The sequence below is a fragment of the Dipodomys spectabilis genome, unplaced genomic scaffold, assembly GCF_019054845.1.
Source record: "Dipodomys spectabilis isolate Male_0828 unplaced genomic scaffold, ASM1905484v1 ptg000042l, whole genome shotgun sequence".
NCBI lineage: Eukaryota > Metazoa > Chordata > Mammalia > Rodentia > Heteromyidae > Dipodomys > Dipodomys spectabilis.
Window position 1 is genome coordinate 4,163,772 of NW_024870719.1, and position 25,315 is coordinate 4,189,086.

The 25,315-nt window shown below is 36.5% G+C and overlaps 1 protein-coding gene and 1 non-coding gene across 2 annotated transcripts in view; one reads left to right on the top strand and one right to left on the bottom strand.

Annotated features, from left to right (window-relative positions):
- Slc25a21 (solute carrier family 25 member 21) overlaps nt 1-25,315 on the bottom strand; it is a 543,123-nt gene that overhangs the window by 379,856 nt on the left and 137,952 nt on the right. The gene's annotated exons all lie outside the window — the stretch shown is intronic.
- LOC122106588 lies at nt 14,155-14,259 on the top strand. Its single transcript, XR_006147215.1, has one exon. It is a non-coding gene; the product is annotated as a small nucleolar RNA U13 (small nucleolar RNA).

The window sequence follows — 25,315 nt, forward strand, 5'->3', positions numbered from 1 at the left end:
AACCCCCAAAGAAATCTATTTTGTTAGTATAATTTTTTAAAACATTGGCAAACTAGAAATGGTTAAGAAGAAAAACAATTATAGCCAAGAAACAAAACAAAAGTACATTGTTGAGGAAGAGATTTCTGTGATCACTGCTCAGAATAAAATTAATTACTCAAATTATTTAGAATTCATATTTATTTGTGGCATTTCATTCCTCAATGACAATTTCTCTAAGAATTTATTAGCTTCTTATTTGTGCCCTTTTTCTTATTTAAGAACTTACTTGTTTCAGTGTGCTTATGATAACAAAGATAAATCAATGGTAGATCAGAGATGAGTTTTTAAAAATCATACTCTGGACGGTTGCTGGTGGCTCACAATCTGTACTCCTAGCTACTCAGGAGACTGAGATTTGAGGATTGCAGTTCAAAGCCGGCCCAGGCAGGAAATCCCTGAGACTCTTATCTCCAATTAACTACCAGGAAACCAGAAGTGTCACATTGGCTCAAGTGGTATAGGGCTTGCCATGAGCTGAAGAGCTCAGGGACAGTGCCCAGGCCAAGAGTTCAAGCACAACAACTGACCAAATAAATACAAATAAATAAATAAATAAAATAAAATAAAAACCATACTCTGTGTTGAAAGTGAACTATACAACTTGTTGGTGGGGACAGAAGGGAAAAACTTGGAAAATGTGAGGAAAGGGATGACATTGTCCAAAAAAAAGTCATTACCTGACTTACGTAACTGTAAACCCCTCTGTAAATCACCTTCATAATAACAATAAAAATTTCAAAAATAAAAGTCTGTAAATTAATTAAAATATGTTATTATTTAATATAGGCTAGTACATTTCTAAAGAAAATAAAAATCAAGTGTATTGGCCTCTTTCTGGCTCTTAATTTTTAAGTGGACCTCAAATATTGTTGAATGAATACTTAAATACATTACATGATTTTGTGTTACTAATAATTACTTAAACTATAATATATTTCTGCCATTTTTTTTTTTTTTTTTTTTTTTTTTTTTTTTTTTTGGCGGTCGTGGGGCTTGAACTCCGGGCCTGGGCGCTGTCCCTCAGCTCTTCAGCTCAAGGCGAGCACTCTACCATTTGAGCTACAGCGCCACTTCCGGTTTTCTGGTGGTTTATTGGAGATAGGAGTCTCACGGTCTTTCCTGCCCGGGCTGGCTTTGAACCGCGATCCTCAGATCTCAGCCTCCTGAGTAGCTAGGATTACAGGCGTGAGCCACCAGCGCCCGGCAGTTTCTGCCATTTTTTGACAGAGAGAGAGGGAGGGAGAGAAAGCAAGAGGGAAAAGGAGAGAACAGAAATTATATCAGAAATATAACATTTTGGAGAAAATTACTTAGGTGGTTTAAAGCCTCTCAAAAATCTCACATGTTTTTCTTATTGTTATTATTCCTGGACACAAAGCATGATGTATTTACCTTTCCTAAATCTAAATGGTATTTTTCACTAGTCCTTGCCAATTATTCCAACTAGTGCTTGCCAACACATCAGAATAACAAAAACAGAGTTATATGTTTTATATCTCCAAAATGTTTAGTATTATGAGCTTTCTTCGGGGAAAATATTTATTAAATGAGAGAATATATCATGTTTGGACTTTCCATTCAGACAGAAACTATCTTGTGAACTAGATCAACAGTGCAGAGTTTACTTAAGGATTAGAGGGGAACAAAGAAAGAAAAAGGAAGAAAGAAAGAAAGAAAGAACAAAAGAAAGGAAGGAAGGAAGGAAGGAAGAGAAAGAAAGAAAGAAAGATGATGAAGTTCAGTGGTAGAGCACTTGCATGCATAAGGCCCTGGATTCCAATCCAGGATTACTAAGAGGAAAAAAAAGCAAGAATTAAAAGGAAAGTTTAATTTTTCTCCCTTTCAGTTGGTCATAGTAAAGCATAAGTGTTATCTTTAAAAATGACACGGTACATGAAATCTATCTATTCTATTGATCAAGGAGGTAAAAGGAATGGTTCTATCACCCTGAATAGTCAATATTTTCTATTAAAGAAATAGATCCTGCAGTTAGTTGCTACTGAATGAGTCCTTCTGAATATGTAACAAAAAAATTCAAATTCATTAAGATAGCTGAACATAGTTGGAACCAGTCAAAACTAGAGCATCTGTAGTTGCTAAGTCAAAAAATATAAGGTCAACTTGTTCCATTATCTATAGACATTTCTCTACAAGTAGTATCAGATGAATATTGACAAATAGATTCTCTCAGCTGAAAGAAGATCCTCTCTACCTGAAAAACAAACTGCACATCTTACTCCAAAATATTTTCTTTGAATCCCTGGGGTTTTTTTGGTTTTTTTTGTTTTTTTGTCATCGGTCATGGGGCTTGAACTCTGGGCCTGAGCACTGTCCCTCAGCTCTTCAGCTCAAGGTGAGCACTCTAACACTTGAGCCACAGCGCCACTTCTGGTTTTCTGGTGGTTTATTCGAGATAAGAGTTTCTCAGACTTTCTTGCCCGGGCTGGCTTTGAACTTCGATCCTCACATCTCAGCCTCCTGAGTAGCTAGGAGTACAGGCGTGAGCCACTGGAGCCCAGTTTCCCTGGTTTCTTTCTAGTTCTCAGTAACTTCTGATATTTCTCCAGTTGGAAATCTTACCTTGGAAAATCACTTAGTTGTCACGTCTTCATGAGTTTCATCTTGAGAACAAATATTTCTGAATCCATACTAAAAATGTCCTGATATATATATATATATACATATATATATATATACACACACACATATATATTCTATTCTTCTGCACTAAAAATCTCCTAAAATATTATATAACTATTAGTATTATCCCTTCTTTTCCAGAGATAAATCTAGTCATTTTTTAAAAATCAGCATAAATAGCTAGCTTTGGGGGTTAGGAGATTGCATTTCTAAACTTGTGCTCTGTTTCAAAAAGGACATAGAGCTGTGGAAAAGGAGAAAATGGCCATTCTTGACCACTGCCATGATAGGAGCTCCTGTCAACAATGTGCATTCATTCGTCTAAAACCACAGAAACCACCTGCTAATCAAGCTGAATTTATTTATTTTTCTGAGAATGGTTAAGCACCTCTAAATTCTAGTTCAATTGGCTAGACGTGGCCCAATGTGGCCAGAATCAACCCTCCAACACTTCAGCATGGGTGTCAGAGTGTAAGTGCCCATTCCAACTTGGTTTTGAAGAATTTATACAGTCAAGGAGCTCTCTGTTAGGAGGGATAGGACACCCACCCAAAAGAACACATTTCTACTTCCTTTGTTTTTACTGTGTGATTTATTTTTATTCTAGGAAGGAGCTGACATTCTAAACACTGGCATCTCCACTGCCCTTTTCCCATTTTCCTCAGGACTCTACTCAGAGCCACTTTCTAACAATTCCAAGCCTTTCAAGGCAGCACATATACATGCTTATTTAAGAAATGCCTGACACTTTATACAGAGACCAGGGCAAATGATGAGATCAGAGAGATGGAATACACAGACTATCTTAAAGAATATCTGCACTTGAAAGTTGAAGAGTGTTTATTGCAATCACATAGTTTACACCTTTGCAGTCAACCATTTCAAAGCATCTTTTCCATGCACTTTTTCTTTTCCTCTTGTAACACACATACCACACACACACACACACACACACACACACACACACACACACACACACACACACACAGAAAAAAGGGAAAGAAAAAACATTGGCTCAAAGTAACCAAGTAACTTCTTAGTTCAAATTATTTGGTAAAATACTTTTCATGTTAGATTTTCAAACCAATTTCCATTTAAAAAATTTAATAAATTATCTCAAAAATTGCCTAGGCAGAGAGGTCACACCTGTAACTCTTGCTACTTATGAGATATAAACTAGGAAGATTACTATTCAAAGTCCTCCTAGGCAAAAAAATTGATGAGACTCCCATCAGCATGAAAAGCTACATGAAGTGAAATATTCTACCAAGCCAGATATATTGGACACTTAAAAGTAAGAGGGTCAAGGTCTAGGCTGACCTACATACAAAATCCTGAAAAATAACTAAACCTGAGTGCTGGTGGCTTGTACGACTCAGGAGGGTGACTTCTGAGGATCATGGTTCAAAAGTAGCCCAGCAAGAAAAGTCTAGGAGACACTCATCTCCAATGAACTAACAAAATGTCAGAAGTGGAGCTGTGGCTCAACTTTTTGCTCTCAACTTTGAGACCAAAAGCTCAGGGACAATGTCCAGGCCCTGAGTTCAAATCTCAGGACCAGTGGGTAGAAGTGAGGGTTTAAGAACATAACTTCAATAACAGAGTACCTGCCTAGCAAGCAAGAAGCCTTGAGTTGAACTCCTAATACCACCTATCCCCAAAAATAAAACATCAAGGGCTGGGAAGGTGGCTCAGTGGTAGAACACTTGCCATGCATGAATGAGGCCCTGGGTTCAATTCCTCAGCACCACATAAGCAAAAAGAAAAAAGCCGGAAGTAGCGCTGTGGCTCAAGTGGTAGAGCACTAGCCTTGAGCTGAAGAGCTGAGGGACAGCGCCCAGGCCCAGAGTTCAGGCCCCATGACTGGACCTAAAAAAAAAAAAAATCATCAAAAGATCTAAGAAGGCTGTTTAGACACCTATACTACACTAATCTACAAGTGATTTTTGTACCTACATACTGTTATAACCTACATACTGTTATAGTTTAAATCTGGAAGGTCTTTCACATGTTCGTGTGTTAGAAGCTCGGTCTACATGTGAAGCGAGCTGGTGAAATTTAAGAAAATGAGACCTAACCGAAGGAAGTTAGGTCACTAAGGGAATGTTCACATAAAAGGATATAGAGACCCCAATCTTTCTTGTGTATCTTTCTGGTTTCAAGTCCTCACAAAGTCAACAGCTTTGTTCCACCACACACGCCTCACCATGATAGTCTGCCTTACTGCAGGCTAAAAGTGACAAAACCAACTAACTATGAAACTCTGAGTCAAAATAAATCTTCCTCCTGTAGGTAATTATCACTCATTGATTGTCATAGCAAAAAAAAAAAGTTGTGTTAACACAAATACTTCTTTATTTACTGTTGGAAAGGATGTGAAATGGTGTCCTAACTTTCCGGTCATGTGAACATGGGCAACCATATTAAAACTTGGGCCTTTACTAGAATAAACTCAACCATGAATTAGATCATTTAGTTAGCAAAACCCTTAGCAACTATCATTTCCAAAGCCCTCATTTACTCAGTATATGATAACTTTATGACCCTGAAAGATGAAGGAATTCAGAGTCATACAGGTTGTCTACAGATGAGCCCAGAGTAACCCATTCTTGTTCTCTGAGCAGGAGTGATAAAAAATAATCCTATTTAGAAGAGATTTAACTTCACTTTGTACTTTCAGTTCTAAAAATTAAATATTTTAGGTCTCTTTAGCACTGTTACAGCAGTATCAAATTCAATTATTAAGTTTTCTCAGTCCCAGTCAACATTTCTACTTCTGTTATTGGAAGCCATTTACATTGTCTTTTGCAAATAACTATCTGTATTTTTCTATATGAAGAAATTAAAGTACTATGAAAATGATTGCATCCACACTTTTTATGTGACAAGATCTTTATTTATTTATTTATTTTGGTCAGTCATGGGGCTTGAACTCTGGGCCTGGGCGCTATCCCTCAGCTCTTCAGCTCAAGGCAAGTGCTCTACCGCTTGAGCCACTGCACCACTTCCGGTTTTCTGGTGGTTTATTAGAGATAAGAGTTTCATGGACTTTCTTGCCCAGGCTGGCTTTGAACCGAGATCCTCAGATCTCAGCCTCCTGAGTAGGATTACAGGCGTGAGCCATCAGCACCCAGCGTGACAAGCTCTTTAAATAAAGCATTCTGAATTCCTGAAATAAATATTTAGGTCATGTTTGTTGTTTTTTTAATTCATTGTCTTTAAATATTCCTAGAAACAAATACAGTAGTGGTATTCACTAGACACTATGAAGAAAATGAAATATATAACTTGTGGGTGGGGATGGGAGGAAAAAACTGAGAGAGAGTGAGGGAAGAAGGGAAATTGTTCAAAAAAGAAATGTACTCACCCCCTGACTTATATAACTGTAATCCCTCTGTACTTCACCTTTGTAATAAAAATAAAGATAAAAATAAAAATAAAAAATTCCTACAAAAAGAAAAAGCTGGAGAAAGCAATGAAACAGTATATTTTTATAAGAAAATGATACTCTTAAAAATCTTCATTTTAGGGCTGGGAAGGTGGCTCAGTGGTAGAGCACTTGCCTTGCATGCATGAGCCCTGGGTTCGATTCCTCAGTACCACATAAGCAAAAAAAAAAAGAAAAAAAAAGCCAGAAGTGGCGCTGTGGCTCAAGTAGTAGAGTGCTCGCCTTGAGTTGAAGAGCTGAGGGACAGCGCCCAGGCACAGAGTTCAGGCCCCATGACTGAACCACCCTCCCCCCCCCCCCCAAAAAAAATCTTCATTTTAAAAAGCCAATCTCTATATTGCTTTGTGGGAAAATTTAAACCATTCTAATCAACACCATATTGATAAAGGAAAACAAAACCACAGTATTTTACTTTTTTTCTAAATTATCCTTTAAAAATTTACATAAAATTTGCCGGCACTGGTGGCTCACACCTGTAATCCTAGCCACTCAGGAGGCTGCCAGCCCGGGCAGGAGAGACCGTGAGACTCCTATCTCCAATAAACCACCAGAAAACCGGAAGTGGTGCTGTAGCTCAAGTGGTAGAGGACGTACAAAAAAAAAAAAAATTACATAAAATTTACTTTTGCAACCACTTTGAAGTGTACAGTTAAGTAGTGTTAAGTATATTTACACTGTTGTTCAATGGATCTCCAGAACTATTTTGTTCTACATTCTTAATATATTCTTAATATATTAATATATAATTATATTAATATATCCTATATTCTTAATCTAGGGAAGGGTCTATAAGCTACATCTCAAGGGTACCATGACTGGATAGGAACTGGGAAAATGCCAAGTTTTTCAGATTAAAATTTATTGATTAATAGAAATTATATTTAAAACCTAAACATAAATGGAACTTGGTGTTACATGTAAGTTGATCAACTCTTTGATTTCTAAGAAGCTGAGCACTTGAGTTCCATTTAGTAGCTCAGAAAAGTTCTTAAATGGCATAATGATATCTTAGGGACCATTATTTTACTATTTATTAGAGAGAATGCTCTTCAGAAGATATGACTGCAATCACCTACCTGGTTCAACATAAAGTCTATCCAAAATCACTCAGTGGCCCTGAGAAGCCACTGTCACCTTATCTGGAGCTATTTATGAATTTCATATTTTGTCTTATTCTGTTTTTCAGTTCCACTTCCACTTTAATGGGCCATTGATCCCTTGGGCTCCTTAAATTTCTGGCCTGGATTACATGGAGTGATTAATGGTAGTGGGCCTGGTACATGTTGAGGTCAGCATGCTGAGCATCCTGTATGTCATCAGCAAATACACTCGTGTGCATCCACATGCTCACTTTTCTCCTCCACAGTCATAATTTATTCATCCCAGAGTACACTCAACCATCTGCTATTTATTTTGTTTGCTTTAAGCATTATTTCCCTTGATTTGCTAAGCCACGGCACAGGTGAAAAGTGCTAAGAAGCAAAGAGAAGTTGGGTGTTGTTGGACACAGAAGGGGTGAGTTGAACACCCCATGAGAAAGAGCATTTAACTCCACAGAAAAGGCCTAACTGTATTGTTGAATACTTAAGCCCCTGCCTAATAGAAGCATTTGGGCCAGACCCAATCATAACCAGCTAAGGCTAGACCCCTGGGGTGAGGAGTGTAAAGCTGGGGAATTTTAAACATCCTTAATAGTAGCACTGCAATAAACTGATGCTCTGAATCTTTGCTAGAGTCTGCACAAGACTGGGCTATAAATTTTACATTTGGCTAAGTGACTCATAAAGAAACACCCACCTGATTTCAGACATGCATTTTTGGCAGTCAGAATGCTTGCTAAATTAGCTATGGTCCTATTTTTAGCTGCTTTCTTTCACTGCCTAAAATACTATTCTATCTCTACAACACAGTTTTACAACTATGCCCTTCACTACTGCTTTTTAGACTGAAGACATTGGAGTTCATTTCTTTTTAACAATCCAAACCAATGAAACATTTATTTTTATATTTTATTTGTAAAGCTCTGGATATGTGAGCCAAGCTTGTTCATATTCTAATAAACAGCATTCCTTTTTATTATAGAATTTTTAAAGATTTTTTAATAACTTTTTCTACAGGAAGAGTTGAAGTGTCTCTTGTGTGTGGAGGTCCAGTGTTGATCTGAGGAACTTCAGTCAAGCTGGTATTTGACCTTTGGCAGGAGGCTGCCCTGGGTCTCATATTCTCAACAAACTGGACCCTAGACAATAGTGTGCTTTATAGCCCAAAGCCTGATCAGTATGTTTCTCCAAGGAAGACCTCAAGCTGAAAAGCCAACATGCCTGACAACCACCGTCAAGGTACCCAGGGCATAAGCACCAGACATTGGAAAACAAATGGAAAAGCACACACAGCTACATCTGGAATCCTAATGGGCGGCCAATAGTTCCCAGCTAAAGGAAGAATTACCCATGTTATTTTATCATCCCTTGCGCTAACTTTGCTGTTTATATACAGCAATAAATGATTTTTTAAAAACATATTTGGGTCATTATGTCATATACCACCAGCATGTAAGGTTGTTTTATTGTGCTTGGAGTCAAAATAGACTGCCATACCCAGATGTACGGGAAGTTTAAAATCTCTGTCCTTCTGTATTCATTCTTTTTGGACAAATGAGTTAAGTTTTTAAAAGGGAAATTGAGAATTTTTATGGCTTCTACTCCCACCTTGCCAGTAAAATTTGCACCAGTATTTTCCTACCCAGCAAAGGTGCTTGGCCAATGATAACACTAAATACTAATGCAGAAAGCCAAACAGCTTCCAACCAACAGGAAATGCCAGAGATTTTTTTTTAACACGCTTAGCAAGTCAGAATCTTCTGCCAATGCTGTGCTATAACCAAAAATTAACTGCAGATCAACAACTTAAAGTGAAATCCAGAGATTCGAGCCAATTCTTCCGATGCAATGATATGTGGATTTCTATCTTCCTTTCTGCTCACAACAGGCAGTTTTTAATTTCACCTGCCCTGTTAACTTTTTTTCACATATCCCCAAAATTTAACAAGACAGAATATTTAAGGAGTGTAAGAACATTCTAAAATGCCTAACCCTTTATAATCTATTCTTTTTGCATGCTCTTCAATCAACATATTTCATTGTTCTCTTTTTCTACAGATTCCCACACTTTTCCAAAATTTTGACTCTCACTACACCAAATTATAAATTTCTTCCATTCTATTATGTAATAAGAGAAACCTTTCTCACATGAATAAAGTCAAGAACTTATATGTCAAGGGAGAGGAAAGGCCAAGAAAAGCAGATGTGGATCATGACTGCCTTACCTACCCAGAAAACCCTGTCCTTGTATGTTTGGTTTCTGAAATAGAGGATGCTGTCTTTCCTGTTTATGTAGTTCACCCTGTCACTTCCTTTACAGGTGGCCTGGAAAGAAGATTTAGGAAATGGTTTCTCTATATATAAATGAACATTAAATTATTTTACAGTGTGCCCTGGTACATACATCATGACGTATTGAAAGAGTCTCAAATAAAGCAGAAGCAGTTATAATGGTTAAAAGCAGGTTGGGAGGTGAGAAGGTTGGGAGATAGGGAAAAGTTTCAGATTTTGATTGAAACAAGTATTTTTTTTAATTTTTACATGTATCACTTACAGAGGAGAAATTTTGTTCTTTAACCGTCTATATTCGTTTCCAAGTTCCTTTCTTTGCCTACTCTGTAGCAGTCTTTAAGTTTTTCACAGGATATCTTTTGTTATACAATAGTGAGCTCCCTGGAACAGCCAATTTTATCCCTATTTTTATTAATGATCAGTTGCTCCAAGAGACAGAATCCTCTAGACAGAAAAGCCTAAAATCATCAGGATTGTTTCCTGTATTTAAGTCATTGTCTGACCATGTATCAATCAAGGCTACAGTTCTAAGGTTTCTACCCTCCCTTCTCTTTGCTCCCCCATCTTTCTCCATGCTATTTACATTTATCTTTTCCCTTTTGTCCTATTGTAACAGCTTTTTTTCACAAATTTCAGTAATGATTTTGATGCGTTAGCCTTTTATGTTTATGTTCTGACTCATTTTTTTCCCTGAGAACATTTCTAGTTATAATTTACTAGTATCTAATTTTTTGACATATTTCATATTTCAGAAACATTCTAAAGGCTCTTTCTTGTACCTCTGCATTCTGTTAGCCCAGAAGTCTTCACAGATCATCAATGTCAAATCATGTCTTTCCTTCGAAACGTTGCCAAGAATCATCCTCCAAACTAACCCCATATGGCTCTGCTCAACTGAAAAACGTCTGCAATTCCATTTGCACGTTGACAGGAGAAATCACTTAGGAAAGGGTTTCTATATTCTGCAGATTTTATGGGGTTTTTTGATGATTTTTTTATCTATATTCTTTTGTACTTTTACTTACATAATGCTTTTGCACTAATTTAAACTTAAAGCTTTTTTTGAGTATGAAAGGATCATATTCACAAGAACTTTTTTTTAATGCTTCCAGTTTATATAAATAAAAAATGAAGAAATAAGCTGGGCACCAGTGGCTCACACTTGTAATCCTTACTACTCAGGAGGCTGAGATCTGAGAGCTGTGGTTCGAAGTCACTCCCAGCAGGAAAGTCTGTGAAATTGTTATCTCCAATAAACTGGAAGTGGCATTGTGGCTCAAGTGGTAGAGGGCTTGCCTTGAGCTAAAGAGGTGAGAGACAGAGCCCAGGCCCAGAGTTCAAGTGGGAGGAGGAGGAAGGGGGAAGAAGGGGAAGGAGGAACAAGGGGGAAGAAGGGACAAGGGGGAATGGGAGGAAGAGAGGGAGAAGGGGAGGAAGAAGAGGAAGAAGAGGAAGAAGAAGAGGAAGGAGAAGAGGAAGGAGGAGGAGGAGGATGAGGAGGACGAGGAGGAGGAGGAAAAAGAAGAAGAAAAAATGGCTGCCTGATATTTGAAATAGTATATGCTCTTTGATCTAGGATACCTAAAAATAAGTCTTACTCACACATTTAGTTAGTCTAGGATAGCTAAGAATAGGTCTCACCCACACATTTAGTCACATACCGTCCTTGATTATCACAAAGCCTTTAAGCATATCCACTCAGGACTTCTGATGTGATTGATGGTACATTCTTTCCCATTTGTCAATTTTAAAAAGTGAAAAATATAGGGTCAGCAAGACTGTAATACCTCAAAACTTTAACCATTTATCTCTGGACCCTCCCCCCCCTTATCATCTGGGAGTCTTTTTCCTTTTCACTAACTCAGCTACCATGTGCTTTCTGAATTTCTAACTCCTCCAATAAAATATCAAAAAGTGATAGCATTTATACTTTCACTGAAATTAATTATCTCAAATATATACATTCTTTTTAACAATTTTCCATTGTAATGCCCACTTCCTATTATGGACTAAGGTCTCTATTTCCTTAGGAATCTAGGGATCATTCAGGAAGTGGGGAGAGTGTTGTATAGTAGGGAGTAGGCCTCCAAATCATACTGTCCAGCTTTACACACTATAGAGTGATCATTTTTAAAGTTCTCTTGTGGCTGAGAATGTGGTTTAGTGGTAGAGTGCTTGGCTAGCATGCATAAGGCCCTGGGTTCAATTCCTCAACAAAATAAATAAACAGAAATAAGCAAAATTCTCTTAACATCACTTGTATTCACATAGTCCATTGTACTCAGCCATGGAAAAAGGGTATGCGCTTCCATAGCTTTCTCTTTTCTTCTCCTAGAATATAATTTATAACCATATGACTGTTTCAGTTACTTCTAATACTTTAAACAAATTAATCTGACACCACCACCTTAAGAATAAGGAACAACTACTAAGTATAACTCAAGTGAGGAAGGAGATTGATAGGGATCATTAACCAAAGCACATTGTGAGATGCCATTATCAAAAAGACCTAGTTATTAGTAGATAGGATCCTGCCTTTTTGTTGGAACCACTAACAGCATGTCTCAAAAAATAATTAAAGGTATTCATTGCCATAGCTGCTATTCTATTTCATATTATTTGTAAATGAGGTACAATTGATCCACAATAAACATTATACATTTAGATATATACATTAAAATTTGTATACACTCATGAAACCACTAATACAATTCCACACATCATTATATATATCCATCATCCCTGACATGAGTCTTCATCTCCCTTTGCTATCCCTCCTGCTCAGGCAACTACTTATCTGCTTTTTATCCCTATAGTTGATTTTTATGTTCTTAAATTTAACATTATCAGAACTGGCTTCTCCCTCTCAGTATATTTATCTTAAGATTTATCCATATTTTTGTATGTACCATTAATATTTACTTTTATTACTGAGTAGGTTCCACTCTCTGGAGATGCCTGTTTTTTCAGAGGTATTTAATGAATATTTTGCATGTGAAAAGTACTGTGCATTTGACAGGACACTGGAAAATACAGTAACTGAAGGCTAGCTTTCAAGGATATTATCTGGAGTCTAATACAGAGACATATGCACTTACAATTATGATAAAGTTTATGTTATAAGGAGGGTAAATATAGGGCTTTTGAAACTTCTACAAAGACCATATAAATTAGGCTTGAGGTTTAGGAAGCCCTTTTGGAGGAATTAATTATTGAGCCATGTTTTGATTAGAGGTGAAAAAGCTGTAAGTAGCTCTTAATGAATGGCATGGTAAGGAGCAGATGAAGTTAGTGAGAAGGACTGTTTATGCTAGGCAAGAATTCAAATTATGCCAGGGCTGGTGGCTCACACCTGTAATCCTAGCTACCCAGGAGGCTGAGATCTGAGGACATCGGTTCAAAGCCAGCCCAGGCAGGAAAGTCTTTGAGACACTTATCTCCCATAGCCCACCAGAAAACTGGAAATGGCACTGTGGCTCAAGTGGTAGAGCACTTGCCTTGAGCTGAAGAGCTATGTGACAGTGCAATGGAATGAAAACAAGTACTGTGTAGAATGAAGATGAAGAAAATCATGTTGAAAAATGATCTTTACAATTTAGGCTGGGGGGAGGGAAAGAGGAGACAACAATGCTTAATAAGAAATGCACTCATTACCTTGCTCATGTAACTCATTTAAAAAAAAAAAGAAAATTAGACAGAGGAAGATCAACAAAGATGCTATCAAAGAAGCCCAGATGAGAGGACATAGAGGCTTAGGTTTGAAAGATGAATATCTTGGATAGAAGAAAAAGTACTTGGAGGGACTAAATGTGTGGGTGAGACCTAGGAACTCTAGCTGATGTCAATAGTTAAAACTTGGGCAATTAGGTAAAGAGAAAACTGATTAGAAAGTGAACGTAGGGTGAAAAAGCAATACTTTCTAAAATTTGTGTTTCAGAGTTGTATGGTCATAAACAGAGAAGTAAAAAGAATCAGCTGGGTGTAATATGAATTTAGACTACGGGACTAGGGATAAAGAATCAGACATTTCCTCATAGTTACAAATTTGCAAGAAAAGACAGACAAAGAAATAGAGCAAAATGCTTAAATGCAGTTGTTAGAAATACTGTTCTTCTAGGAGAAAAAAATAGCTTACATACCTTACATATTTATTTTTGCCTTTTAAAAACTGTTGAAGAAAGATGAGGAGTGATGGTTTACTTTCAATAACACAGCACGTCCAATGCAAAAGGGGTTCAAAACTAAGTTGCATTTCTCAATTGAGAATATGGTGAATCTGGGTTCATCATTGTGGATTATTTCAATGCTACGATGAATTGGAAATGGTCACAATTTATCAATGGCAAACTGATTTGATTTATATCTGTTCAGTAGGTGCAACACTCGCTAGTTACAACAGCAATTGCTGAAGTAAATACGTAAAAAAGAAAAAGTGCTCCCTGTTTCTGATCTAATAATACGTTAACTTTGCCAGAATCCATGGCTATGAAATCTAGTAGTGTCCTTAAATATATGGCTAAATCAACATGTAAGACAGCACAGTAAGCATCCATTTTGTCATTCTTGCACATCATGTAGAATTAGACAGGGACAAATTACATGCATTTTTTCTTAAACAATTAGGAACCCCTGATCTTTTTCCGGTTCATACGCGTGATGATTGGGCTCTCACGCGCTTGCGTGACGTGTGCCTCTCTCTAAACCTTGTTATGACGTGGGCACATTACCCGTCTGACGTGAAAAAAAAAAAAACAACCAATTAGGAATCCCTTTTCTCTTAGCAGTACCCCCACAAAACTAAAAAGCCTTCAAGTTAAAGTTAAATATTGTAAATATTATTTCATCTTTAAACTAGATTAACCTTAAGTGACTGTAAGGAGGTAAGGGAAACATCAGTGAATCAATCCTTATTTTTTTCACTGAATAAGTGGAGAAGCTAAGATTAAGCAACTCCTTTTCATATAGCTTCTTTTCACCACAACCTTTCTCCCATAGAACATTAAAGAGTAACCTTTACTTGCCATAGAAAAACAGACATGTGAATTTGATACTCTCAGCTTGTTGATATGTTTTTAAGGTTGATGAACAAACATAGTGTAGAATGTGGTTTTTTTTGTTGTTATTTTGTGTGTTTTTTTTGTTGTTGTTTTACTTTCACTGCTACATGACTATCTGCAAGCTGAGTTTAGGACATAGGAAACTATTTTGATTTCATAACAGCAAAAATATTAAGTTATGTTAAGGAGGAAATTCTCTTATTTGATATCATACTGTTGTTTCTAAAATATCCTCCAATTTCCTTAAAGTGAAGAAGCTTAAATGAAATAATAACAATAAACTTAGCTTACCAAAAATTGTCTTAACAATTTGCAAAAAAAAAAAGGTCATCAATTTTCTGAAGTTTCTTTTTCTTTTTTTTTAAATTGTACAGAGGAGTTACAATTACATGGGCAAGATAATGAGTACATTTCTTATCAAGCATTGTTGCCTCGTCCTTTGTTTCCCCTTCCCATCCCTTCCCATCCCTTCCCATCACCCCCCCGCACCTTGTGCCAAAGTTGTAAAGTTCGTTTTTCGACATAACGACTTGTACATCTCATTGTTGCAATGGGTCCACCTGTATCCTTATTTAAACGATTAAATACAAAAAAAATGTATGTAGTTTAAGGTCTAGGGATATTTTTTGAGTCTATAGAAATACTTCTGAGATATTTAGTTGATTTATTTTTAAAAATCTACATACAAAGCACTTATAAAGAAAAGTTGAGAGGTTACTAATTATAAAAAGGCATTCTTTATGAAATTTATTAACATACTAATCTTTTCTGTGAAAATTTTAAAGTAAATTTCTGAAAGCGTAAATCACAGTCTTTACACAAGTATAGTTCATATATCCATGCATAAATCAAAGCATGTGTGAAAGTTTTATAACAATAGAAACATGCTACTGAGCCTCTCATTATGTCTTCTGTATAATGTATTGTCTACTATGTGTCAGAGCCTCCCCTCTCTGTACTATCTAGTTGTATTTTCAAAGTATATTAAACTTTTCATGATTCATTTCCATTTGTTTAAACCATGAAAATGAAGATTTGATACATCTGAAACTAGCAACATTACTCCATCTTCTCTGAACACCAATTTATTATTCTAATTATAATTTATTATTCAAGAAACTAATAAACTAGCCACTAGTTGTAAAACCAGGAACCTGGGAGTAATCTCATTCCTCTTCACCTTTAGCCATAAACACAATTTAAGTTTTAGTTTCTACCTTCTTTTATTAAATTTATTGTTATTGCAACGGTGACTTACAGAATGGTTACAGTTACATGAGTCAGTTAAAGAGTACATTTAGATAATGTTACCCCTCCCTTGCTCTCTCCCAGTTTTTCCCTCCTATCCCCACCCACAAGTTGTGTAGTTCATTTTCAACACAGTATCTAATGTGTACCATTGCTCCTCGCCCCCTTATCCTCCCAAAGATAGACAAATGAAGAAATAAGACAAAAGAAAAAAAAAAAACAGCAACAATGAAAAACATTTCTTGTTTCCATTTCCTGGAGTTCATTTTGATAAATACCATTTTATATGATTAGATTCACATAGGCCTTGCACCTTGTGTCCCTTTAAGAAACCTCCTTTGGTCTCACAGTATGTGAATGCCTAGAGTCTTGTATAATTTATTATGTTCCAGTATATTTTAAATCTAGCTTCTGCATATGACAGAAAACTTGTGCCCTTTGTGTCTCTGAGCTTGGCTTGCCTCACATAACATGATTTGTTCTAGTTTCATCCATTTCCCTGCAAATGACATACTACTCTTTTTAATGGCTGTGTAAAATTCCATTGAGTATAGGTGCCACATTTGTTTCTGCCTTCTTACTTTGGCTTAATATATCCACTTTTAGACCTCATCCTTTCCACTGGTCACCTGATTTACTATGGTTTCTCTTTTCCTACACAAATACACAGCTAACACTCCAGTCCCATGTCAAAGTAAGTGATCTTTTAAAACTGAAAATCATTCCTGAACTATCTCCAGGATAAAACCTAAGTCCTTTATAGTATAAAACAGAATGAATATTACCTCTTTCCACTCCTCCCCACATAGTAATCTGATTCAACCTTGAAAAGCTACCTTCAGCCCTCTGTATATAGTCTTCATTGTCACCAGTGGACCTTTGCATGCACATTTGTTTTACCTAGTATAGATGTACAACTACCTTAAATGCTTTCTGACTGTCTTGGTTAACCTTGCCTTTAATTGCTCATTGCAAATATTAATATGCATGATTTTAGAAATCATGTCAATTTTAGATGTACTACTGGAATTTCTGCCTCAATATTTATAAAAAAAATTCTGGCCCCATATAAAGTAATTAATATTAATTGATTTAAAAGTTGAATTTTGATATACTGTTTTGAACTTTCTTGTAGTAAAAAACTGTTACGATGTGTTGAAAACAAAAAACAAGACTTCAGGCTTATTTTTAAAAAAGGAAAAGTAAAATTTGAAACTATGTAAGGAAGAATGTTCTTTCTAACCTTACTTGACTTAAAATATGAACTCCAACTTTTTAAATTTATGACAAAACTCCAAAATCTAAGGACTAAGGTATTTAAATCATCATTCATTTCCTCCTGGGTGAAATGAGAAAAATTCTCTCCACTACTGTTTGTCAAGTGAATACTTGAAGAATTTCAGAAAAACCTTTTCTTTAATAAAAAAAAATATTGCAGAGATAATTAATACATATAAAATATTTTTTAAAGTTTTCCGTCATAGGGAGATGAAAAAGAGAGACTTTCTTGTTCACAATCCCTTTGCCCAACAATATATTCTTTCAAATGTGCTAGGAGATGCTATGCACTGCTTTTAAAAACTACTTCTCTGTGAAATCCCAAATACTCCTTTCAAATATAAAGTTATATAGTTCTAAATTATACCAGCATTTCTGAGTATGCAGTTATCTAGAGAAGAAATGCTGGTTGATTCTCTACACTGAGGATTTCTAGCGAAAATAAAAAGGGTATATTGTAATATAGGAGTGTTTTGGATGGCTACAGTTCTGAAGATATTTCTAGGAATCATTATTATAGAAATGAGGGTTCCTATAATGTTTCTTTAATAATCTTATTTAAAATCCATTATTACCCGTTGTTTAAGAGAGTCTATGAACATATAGTTCAATATAAAGACATACTACTGGGGGGAAACAACTCTTTGCTAATACTTCAGAATTGAAATGTGAAGAATAGGTTTCATGGAGAACCACAAAGTCATGACAGTAACTCAATTTCAACAAGGCCCCAGACATTCAAGTCTCAGAATACAAGTCTCAAGCAGTTTCTACCCCAGGGTAACAAAAACAAAGAACTCATGTTTGTTTGTTTTGGAATCTCCATTTGGACTTGGAAGGTCAAGCTTTGAACAGCAAAGGCATTGTTTAGCATCATTCATCCTGATCCCAGTCCATCACCTGACAAGTAATTAGGAAACCAGAGTCTCTATCTGATCCTGTAATCTACTGACTCTGGGAATTCTGAAGAGTCAAAATTTCGCCATTCTAGTGTATCTGAGAAATGATCTTTCCCCACTGGACAACAGAGGGGATAAGGGATCATGTTGTCTCTTACTTCTTGAAACTATGCTAAGAAATTCATATTTGTATTTTGTTTTTAATTTTTGGGGTGATATTGAGATGTTAAATCTGAGACTCTTGTTGGCTAAGCAAGTACTCTACCACTTGAGCCACATCATCTTACTTAAGTAAGTTTTTCAGAGAGTATCTCATGCTTTTTCCCAGGACTCCAACTGAAAACATTCCTCCAACCTCTTCCTTGTGAGTATTTGGTAAAAATCACCAGCTTGTTTTATTGATAGGATCTTACTAATTTTTTGCCCTGCTGGCCTCCAACTATGATTCCAATATCTCTACTTCCTGCTTGTCTGGGATTATAGGAGTTCACAACCATGTTTAGCTGACACAATCAATTTTTGGGGACCAGGTCTTACTATGTTCCCTACATGGACATAAATGCCTCAGCTCAAGTAATATTCTCGTCTCGGCCTCCTGAGTAGTTGAGACTTCAAGAATGTGTCACCAATACAGGTGGACCCATTGCAACAATGAGATGTACAAGTCGTTATGTCGAAAACGAACTTTACAACTCTGGTAGGGGGGGGGAGGGTTGGGGGGAGAGGATGGGAAGGGATCGGAAGGGGACACAAAGGAGGGCGCTACAATGTTTGATAAGAAATGTACTCATTATCATGCCATGTAATTGTAACTCCTCTGTACAGTATTTTCACAATAAAAAAGGGGAAAAAAAGCTATGTACATATGACCATATAACCTGATGCTAAGTAAAATGAACCCCAAGATAAGGACACAAGAGGTTTTATCTTTGTTGCTGTTCTTTTTAATGTACTTATAATGTACTATGTGATTTTTTTTTCTTTGTACATTCTTCCCCTATGGTACAACCCCTGTTGTCACTGTAATTGATTCCGGTGTCCTGCATCTTGTATATACATTTTTCTAATTTGGGGAGGGGAAGGGAAATAACAAAATACTGGAATAAGGATAAGGATGACCCATGTAACAATGAGATGCACAGTATGTTGAAAACAAACTTCACAACTTTGCGGGGAGAGGGGGGAAAGGTGAGAGGAGAGTGAGGAGTTGGGGAGGTGGGGAAGAAAGGGATGGTAAGGAAAAAATAAAGGAGGGTGAGACAATGCTTGATAGGAAATGTACTCATTACCTTCCTCATGTAACTCTAACCCCTCTGTACAGCATCTTTACAATAAAAAGTATATAATAAGAAAAAAAAGAATGTGTCACAATACCCATCCATAATGACAGTTTATTACCAATGTTTCTAGTTTTGACACATAGGAACAGGAGTAATGCCGGGGGCCAGGGGCTCACGGCTGTAATAGTAGTTACTCAGGAGGCTGAGATCTGAGGATCACGGTTCAAAGCCAACCCAGGCAGGAAAGTCCATGAGACTCTCATTTCCAGTTAACCACCAGAAAACCAGATTTTCTGTATTATCTTCTAGGAGTTGTTCTAAATGCTTTACATAAATTACATGTGTAATCATCACAGATATCCTATTAGTGAAATATAGTATGATTCCTATTTAGCAGATGAGTCAGTAAGATCATAAAGGAATTGACTAACACCCCAAGTCACACATCTAGTGAAACACAGATCTAGAATTCCAACTTTGTTTCCAGAGTTCTGACCATCTACCTCATTGCAATGCCATCTTCCCATATCTGCCCTCAAGTTTTCCCTGATCTAGTTCTACTAGAAAAGATGGGAAAGCTAGAGCATGTACAATCTCTTAATTGTCTGTCAAATCAGATTACTTATATTTCCTCTCTCACACAATCACAGAGTATGACATATAGTTGCCTTATATTCTGCTCACCTGCAAAGAAGGACATGATGCAGGTAACTGGGCAGTAGAAAATTAAATATCTTCAAAATGGCAGTAAAAAAAGGACACTAAGTTGAACTATCTCTCAATAGGTATATTAGAAGAAAAACAGGATTTGAAAATTTTTTACAAATATTACTCCTATAATCATTTAAATAGTACTACTATTCAAATCCTAAACTTTTTTGTTACTGACACTCAATAACAAAATGTGCTGATGACAGTTTGAAAAGTAAAACCTGCTGTAAAGAATTCTCTATTAAGCTTCCCTGGTGTAGACGGTAGATTGATGTATGGAAAATTTATACACTGGTGATTGTGCTGTGCCTTTAATTGTACAGAGGAGGAGATTTTTAGATCCTAGTAGAAACAAGAAAAAAATTGAAAATACAGTGGATTGTTTATTGCAGCTGGAAATGCTGAATTGTTTTTGCCTTGAATAAAAACTCCAGATGCTGATCCTTAAAGATCCTCTGGATCTGTCTTAAATAGGAACCAAACAAGACAATGGTATCCAGACCACTGGCTTTATTGTAGTTTGTTTTAAGACATTATGGTTGAAAGGCCTCAAGCAACTACTGAGCTTCTCTAATCACAAAGAAATCTCTCACACAGGAACTATGAAATAATTTAACTAGTATCTTCTTCCAAGATTTCAGAAACCTTTAAAAGTCACAGTGTTAAAGGATTTGGAGACACATTGAGGCTATGGAAACACAAGGCTTGCATTCACCCCAAATCTATCAGGAAATCAATTCACATGAGACTTAAGTGAGTATAACACAGGTTAGAGGAAATGAGGCCTGGGTGTCAGGTGCAGAACCTTGAAATACACATATAAAATATTTTTTCCAGGGCAATGAAGATATGTCTTAAAGTGTACATTTTGTGCACTAACGCATGAACAACCAAGACAAATCAACTGCTGTGAAACAAGAATAAAGTTGGAAGTATGGGAGCAATAAGAAAAACATGACTGAAAGTGGCAGTGTAGCAAAAACAGACCATGATCCACGGCTGGAACTTTGCTAAGAGGCAAATGCGAGAGGCTCTGGATCTCAGCAAACCCAGATGGCAATGCAAAATAAGTGAGTAAAGGCTGAGTAATTATTTATCAAAAAGCATGATCATTCCAGAAACAGAAAATATGCAACATAACAAGAACTATTAAATCAGTCCCAGCAAAGTTTTGAAATGGGGCAGTAAAGAAGTTCAGATTGATTAAAAACTGAAATGCAGACTTAGTGCTTTTGATTTGGTTTGTGCTTAGAAAACAAAAGTGTGTTATTGATATCCATATGTGGTGACAGAAAATAAAGCTTTCTTGAATTTCATGCAAAGTAGATGAGGTTCTCAGTGAATCATCTACTCTATGCCAGATTTTTTAAATCCTTTTTTTTTTCCAGGCTGGGTCAGTGAAAATAATAGGAATTAATAGCACAGACCTGTGGGTGTTGGATTTATATCATTCCTTAAAGGAATCTAGATAATCAATTATTTTTAATTATATCTTATTTTAGTGAAAAAAAATATTTAAAAAGAAATGTAGAGCCTACCAACATAACCAAAGAATAGTCTCTATTTTTATATTTTAGACAGAAAGTATTCATTAAAAACTCTTTCCATGTTCATTCATAAAGTTCTTCTATTGTTTACAATTTTTGAGCACATATCCAGGCTCTTAAAAAAATGATCACAACTTTCATTTTTCCTCCTCAATACACTAAGAGGAAGCTATAGAGAATCTTCAGGAAACATGCTGTTTCCAGAGAAAGTGGAACACTAACATATTTAGATTTTGCAAGATTAAGGCAGATCATACAAATATTGTTTTCCCAGTGACCATGACATTTTTTTGTATCCTAGTCAGTGCATTCTAATAACACATAGGTGGGAAACTATGATCTTGATGAACTGGGTGATGTGTCTCAATCAGCTAGTACACAGGAAAGATCAAATTTAAGGAAGAGAAGAGGCAGTACTAAATTCCTGATTTCTTACTGGTTTTACAGTAAAAAAAAAAAAAAAAGTTTTTGTCCTTAATTCTGAACTAGATCTAAATTACTCATCACACTAAAAAGTAGTTTCCCTGTGACCATGTCCTAGACCTATGACTCCCAACAACTGGGAGGTACTTCTGTTATAAATCTTTTCAGAAGCTCTAAAACTTTATTCTTATGTAAAAGAATAAACAGATTTGACCTTTCTTTCTTTCTTTCTTTCTCTTTCTTTCTTTCTTTTTCTTTTCTTTCTTTTTCTCCCTTTCTATCTCCCTTTCTTTTCTTTCTCCTTTTCTTTCTTTTTCTGTCTTTCCTTCTTTCCTTCTCTCTCCTTTCTCTCTCCTTCTTTCTTTCTCTCTCCCTCCCTCCCTTCTTTCTCTCTCTCCCTCCCTCCTTCCTTCCTTCCTTCCTTCCTTCCTTCCTTCCTTCCTTCCTTCCTTCCTTTCTTTCTTTCTTTCTTTCTTTCTTTCTTTCTTTCTTTCTTTCTTTCTTTCTTTCTCTTTCTGCCAGTTCTGGGGCTTGAACTGTCCCTGAGCTTCTTTTTGCTCAAGGCTAGCACTCTACCACTTGAGCCACAGCACTACTTCCAGCTTTTTCTGGTTATGTGGTACTGAGAACCAAACCCAGGGCTTCATGAATGCTAGGCAAGCATTCTACCACTAAGCCACATTCCCAGCCCCAGTTTTGATTCTTCATTTCCTCATCTATAAAACATGGTGAGCATGTCTATGTCAGTTCTTAAACAGATCAAGGAAGCCAACAAATAGTGAACATTCAAACTTTTCAGACTTGAAACTTGGTGGCAGTCCCAGTTTTAGCCCATCAAAACAATAGTGAGAGCAATTTATTTATTTATTTTCAAAGTTTTTATTGTGATTAAGTGGTTACATAATTTCTCAAATTTCACAGTATTATGGGATAGTGACACTTAGTTAAAATCATAATCTTCTACAGAAGATTATGAAAAAATGAGTTAAGAATTACTAATATAACCTGTCAAATATTCTGGAAATTCCAATGTTTCAATATATACTAACTGAATAAATCAAGTCAGTATGACATGTATGAGTGTGTATGTATGTGTGTGTGTGGGGGGGGGTCTATGCATGGCAGTACTGGGGCTTGAACCTTAGGCCTTGAATTCTCAATTCTCTTTTCTTTTACTCAGGGATTGAGCTCTACCATTTGACCTACACCTTCACTTTCAGCTTTTGGCTGGCTATATAGAGTCTCTCTGAGTGTCTGCACAGACTGGCTTTAAACTGTCATCTTCTGATCTCAGACTCTTGAATAGCTAGGATTTTAGGCATAATTAAAAGACACAAATTTCAGACTGTTTTAAAATTGAGATAAAATAAAAGCCACAAATGTGAGCCCATTATGTGTAATTTGTATTTGTATTTTTTTTGGGGGGGGGAGGGTCCGGTCGTGGGGCCTGAACTCTGGGCCTGGGCGCTGTCCCTCAGCTCTTCAGCTCAAGGCTAGCGCTCTACCACTTGAGCCACAGCGCCACTTCCGGCTTTTTTCTTTTTGCTTATGTGGTGCTGAGGAATTGAACCCAGGGCCTCATGCATGCAAGGCAAGCGCTCTACCACTGAGCCACCTTCCCAGCCCCTTGTATTTGTATTTTTTGTTCTGGGCAGTACTGGTGTCTTGCATTCTATTCTCTAGCCACACCCAGACCTTTTGCACTTTTTAGCTTGTTTTATCAAATAGCTGTCTCCTGCTTTCACCAGGCCAGCTTTGGACTATGGCCCTCTTGCTCACACCTCCCAAATAGATGGGACCACAGGTGTACACCATCATACCTGGCTTGCTTTCAAGATTAGAGTTTTGTTAACTTTTGCCAGCACTGGCCTCAAACCAAAATCCTCCTATCTCTACTTCTTAAGTAGCTGGGGTTTTGTCACTTCTAACTTTCTACTACCCACCTTAAATAAAAATAAAACAGAAAGAGGTGAATTCAACTTTAAAAATGCATGTTATTTGACATAATGTATCAAAAAATAAGATTCCAACAAGTAATCTATAACAATTATTGAGACATTTTAGATCGTTGTGTTCAAAGTCATGAAATACATTTAATGTATTTAAGGCATAGATGGATTGGATTTGGATGTGGCTAACGGCCAGCCAGCAGTTATAGGCTGTGACACATATATGTGCATCTATAATATTCCTTTCATAAAACACTGAAGTAACCCAGCATGCTGGTACAGGGTAGTATATAATTATAACTACTTAAGAGAAGAAGATCTGAATAATCATAACTCAAAGTCTGCTCAAACAAAAATTTAGTGAGACATCCATCTCCACATATAAAGTGTGGTGATACACACCTGAAATCCCAGGTAGGTGGGAGGTATAGGTCAAAGGATCTTAGTCCAAGACTTTCCCTGGTTAAAAATGAAAGACCCTATCCAAAAATAAATAAAAACAAAAGCAGGTTCAAGGGTTATAACACTTGCTTAGTAAGTATGAGTTCCTGAATTCAAACCCAGTACCATCCAAAACAACAAAGAACAGTGCACTAATACAAATAATCTTACAGCTGTGAGGGCACCATGGATTGGCTGTCATATGAAGTAATAAAAGTAATGTCAGTTTCTAGAGTTTTATGAAGGTGTTTTTAGAGTGAGCTGTAATATATAAAATGTACTCAAAAGTTTTTCAGAAATTATGTCCACATACTGTGTAGGAAACAATTTGTATTGCTTCACAATGGAGATACTATCTCAGAAGTGCAGAATTAGGTGACTCTGTCTTTATGAAGAACATCATATAGTATACAGCATCACTAAGAATTTTATAGAGTCACTGGTATATATGTAGCCTGTCATTGATCAAGATTTTGTTATACACTATACAACCATTCATATCATTGCATGTTTGTATATACCAAAATTAGATGTATCTTGAGTGTAATGAGTTATGTTGTAGTAAGAAAAAAAGTTAAAAAAGAAAAAGAGAAAAATGGTGGTCAAAGCTTTTCTTTTAAGAAGAGGCTAGGGCTGGGGATGTGGCTTAGTGGTAGAGTGCTTATCTAGCATGCATGAAGTCTTGGGTTCCATTCCTCAGTACCACACACACAGAAAAAGCCAGAAGTGGTGCTGTGACTCAAGTGGTAGAGTGATAAGTCTTGAGCAAAAGTCTGAGAAGCTCAGGGATCTTGTCCAGGCCCTGAGATCAAGCCCCAGGACTGACAAAAGAAAAAAGAAAAGCCTAATTACCAAGACTGAACTCCCGGCCTATGGTGACCTGAAGTTCATTGAGAAAAAGCAGTTCATTGAACTTAAGAGAATAATACTTTAAAAAAAATTACTTATAAACATGGGCAG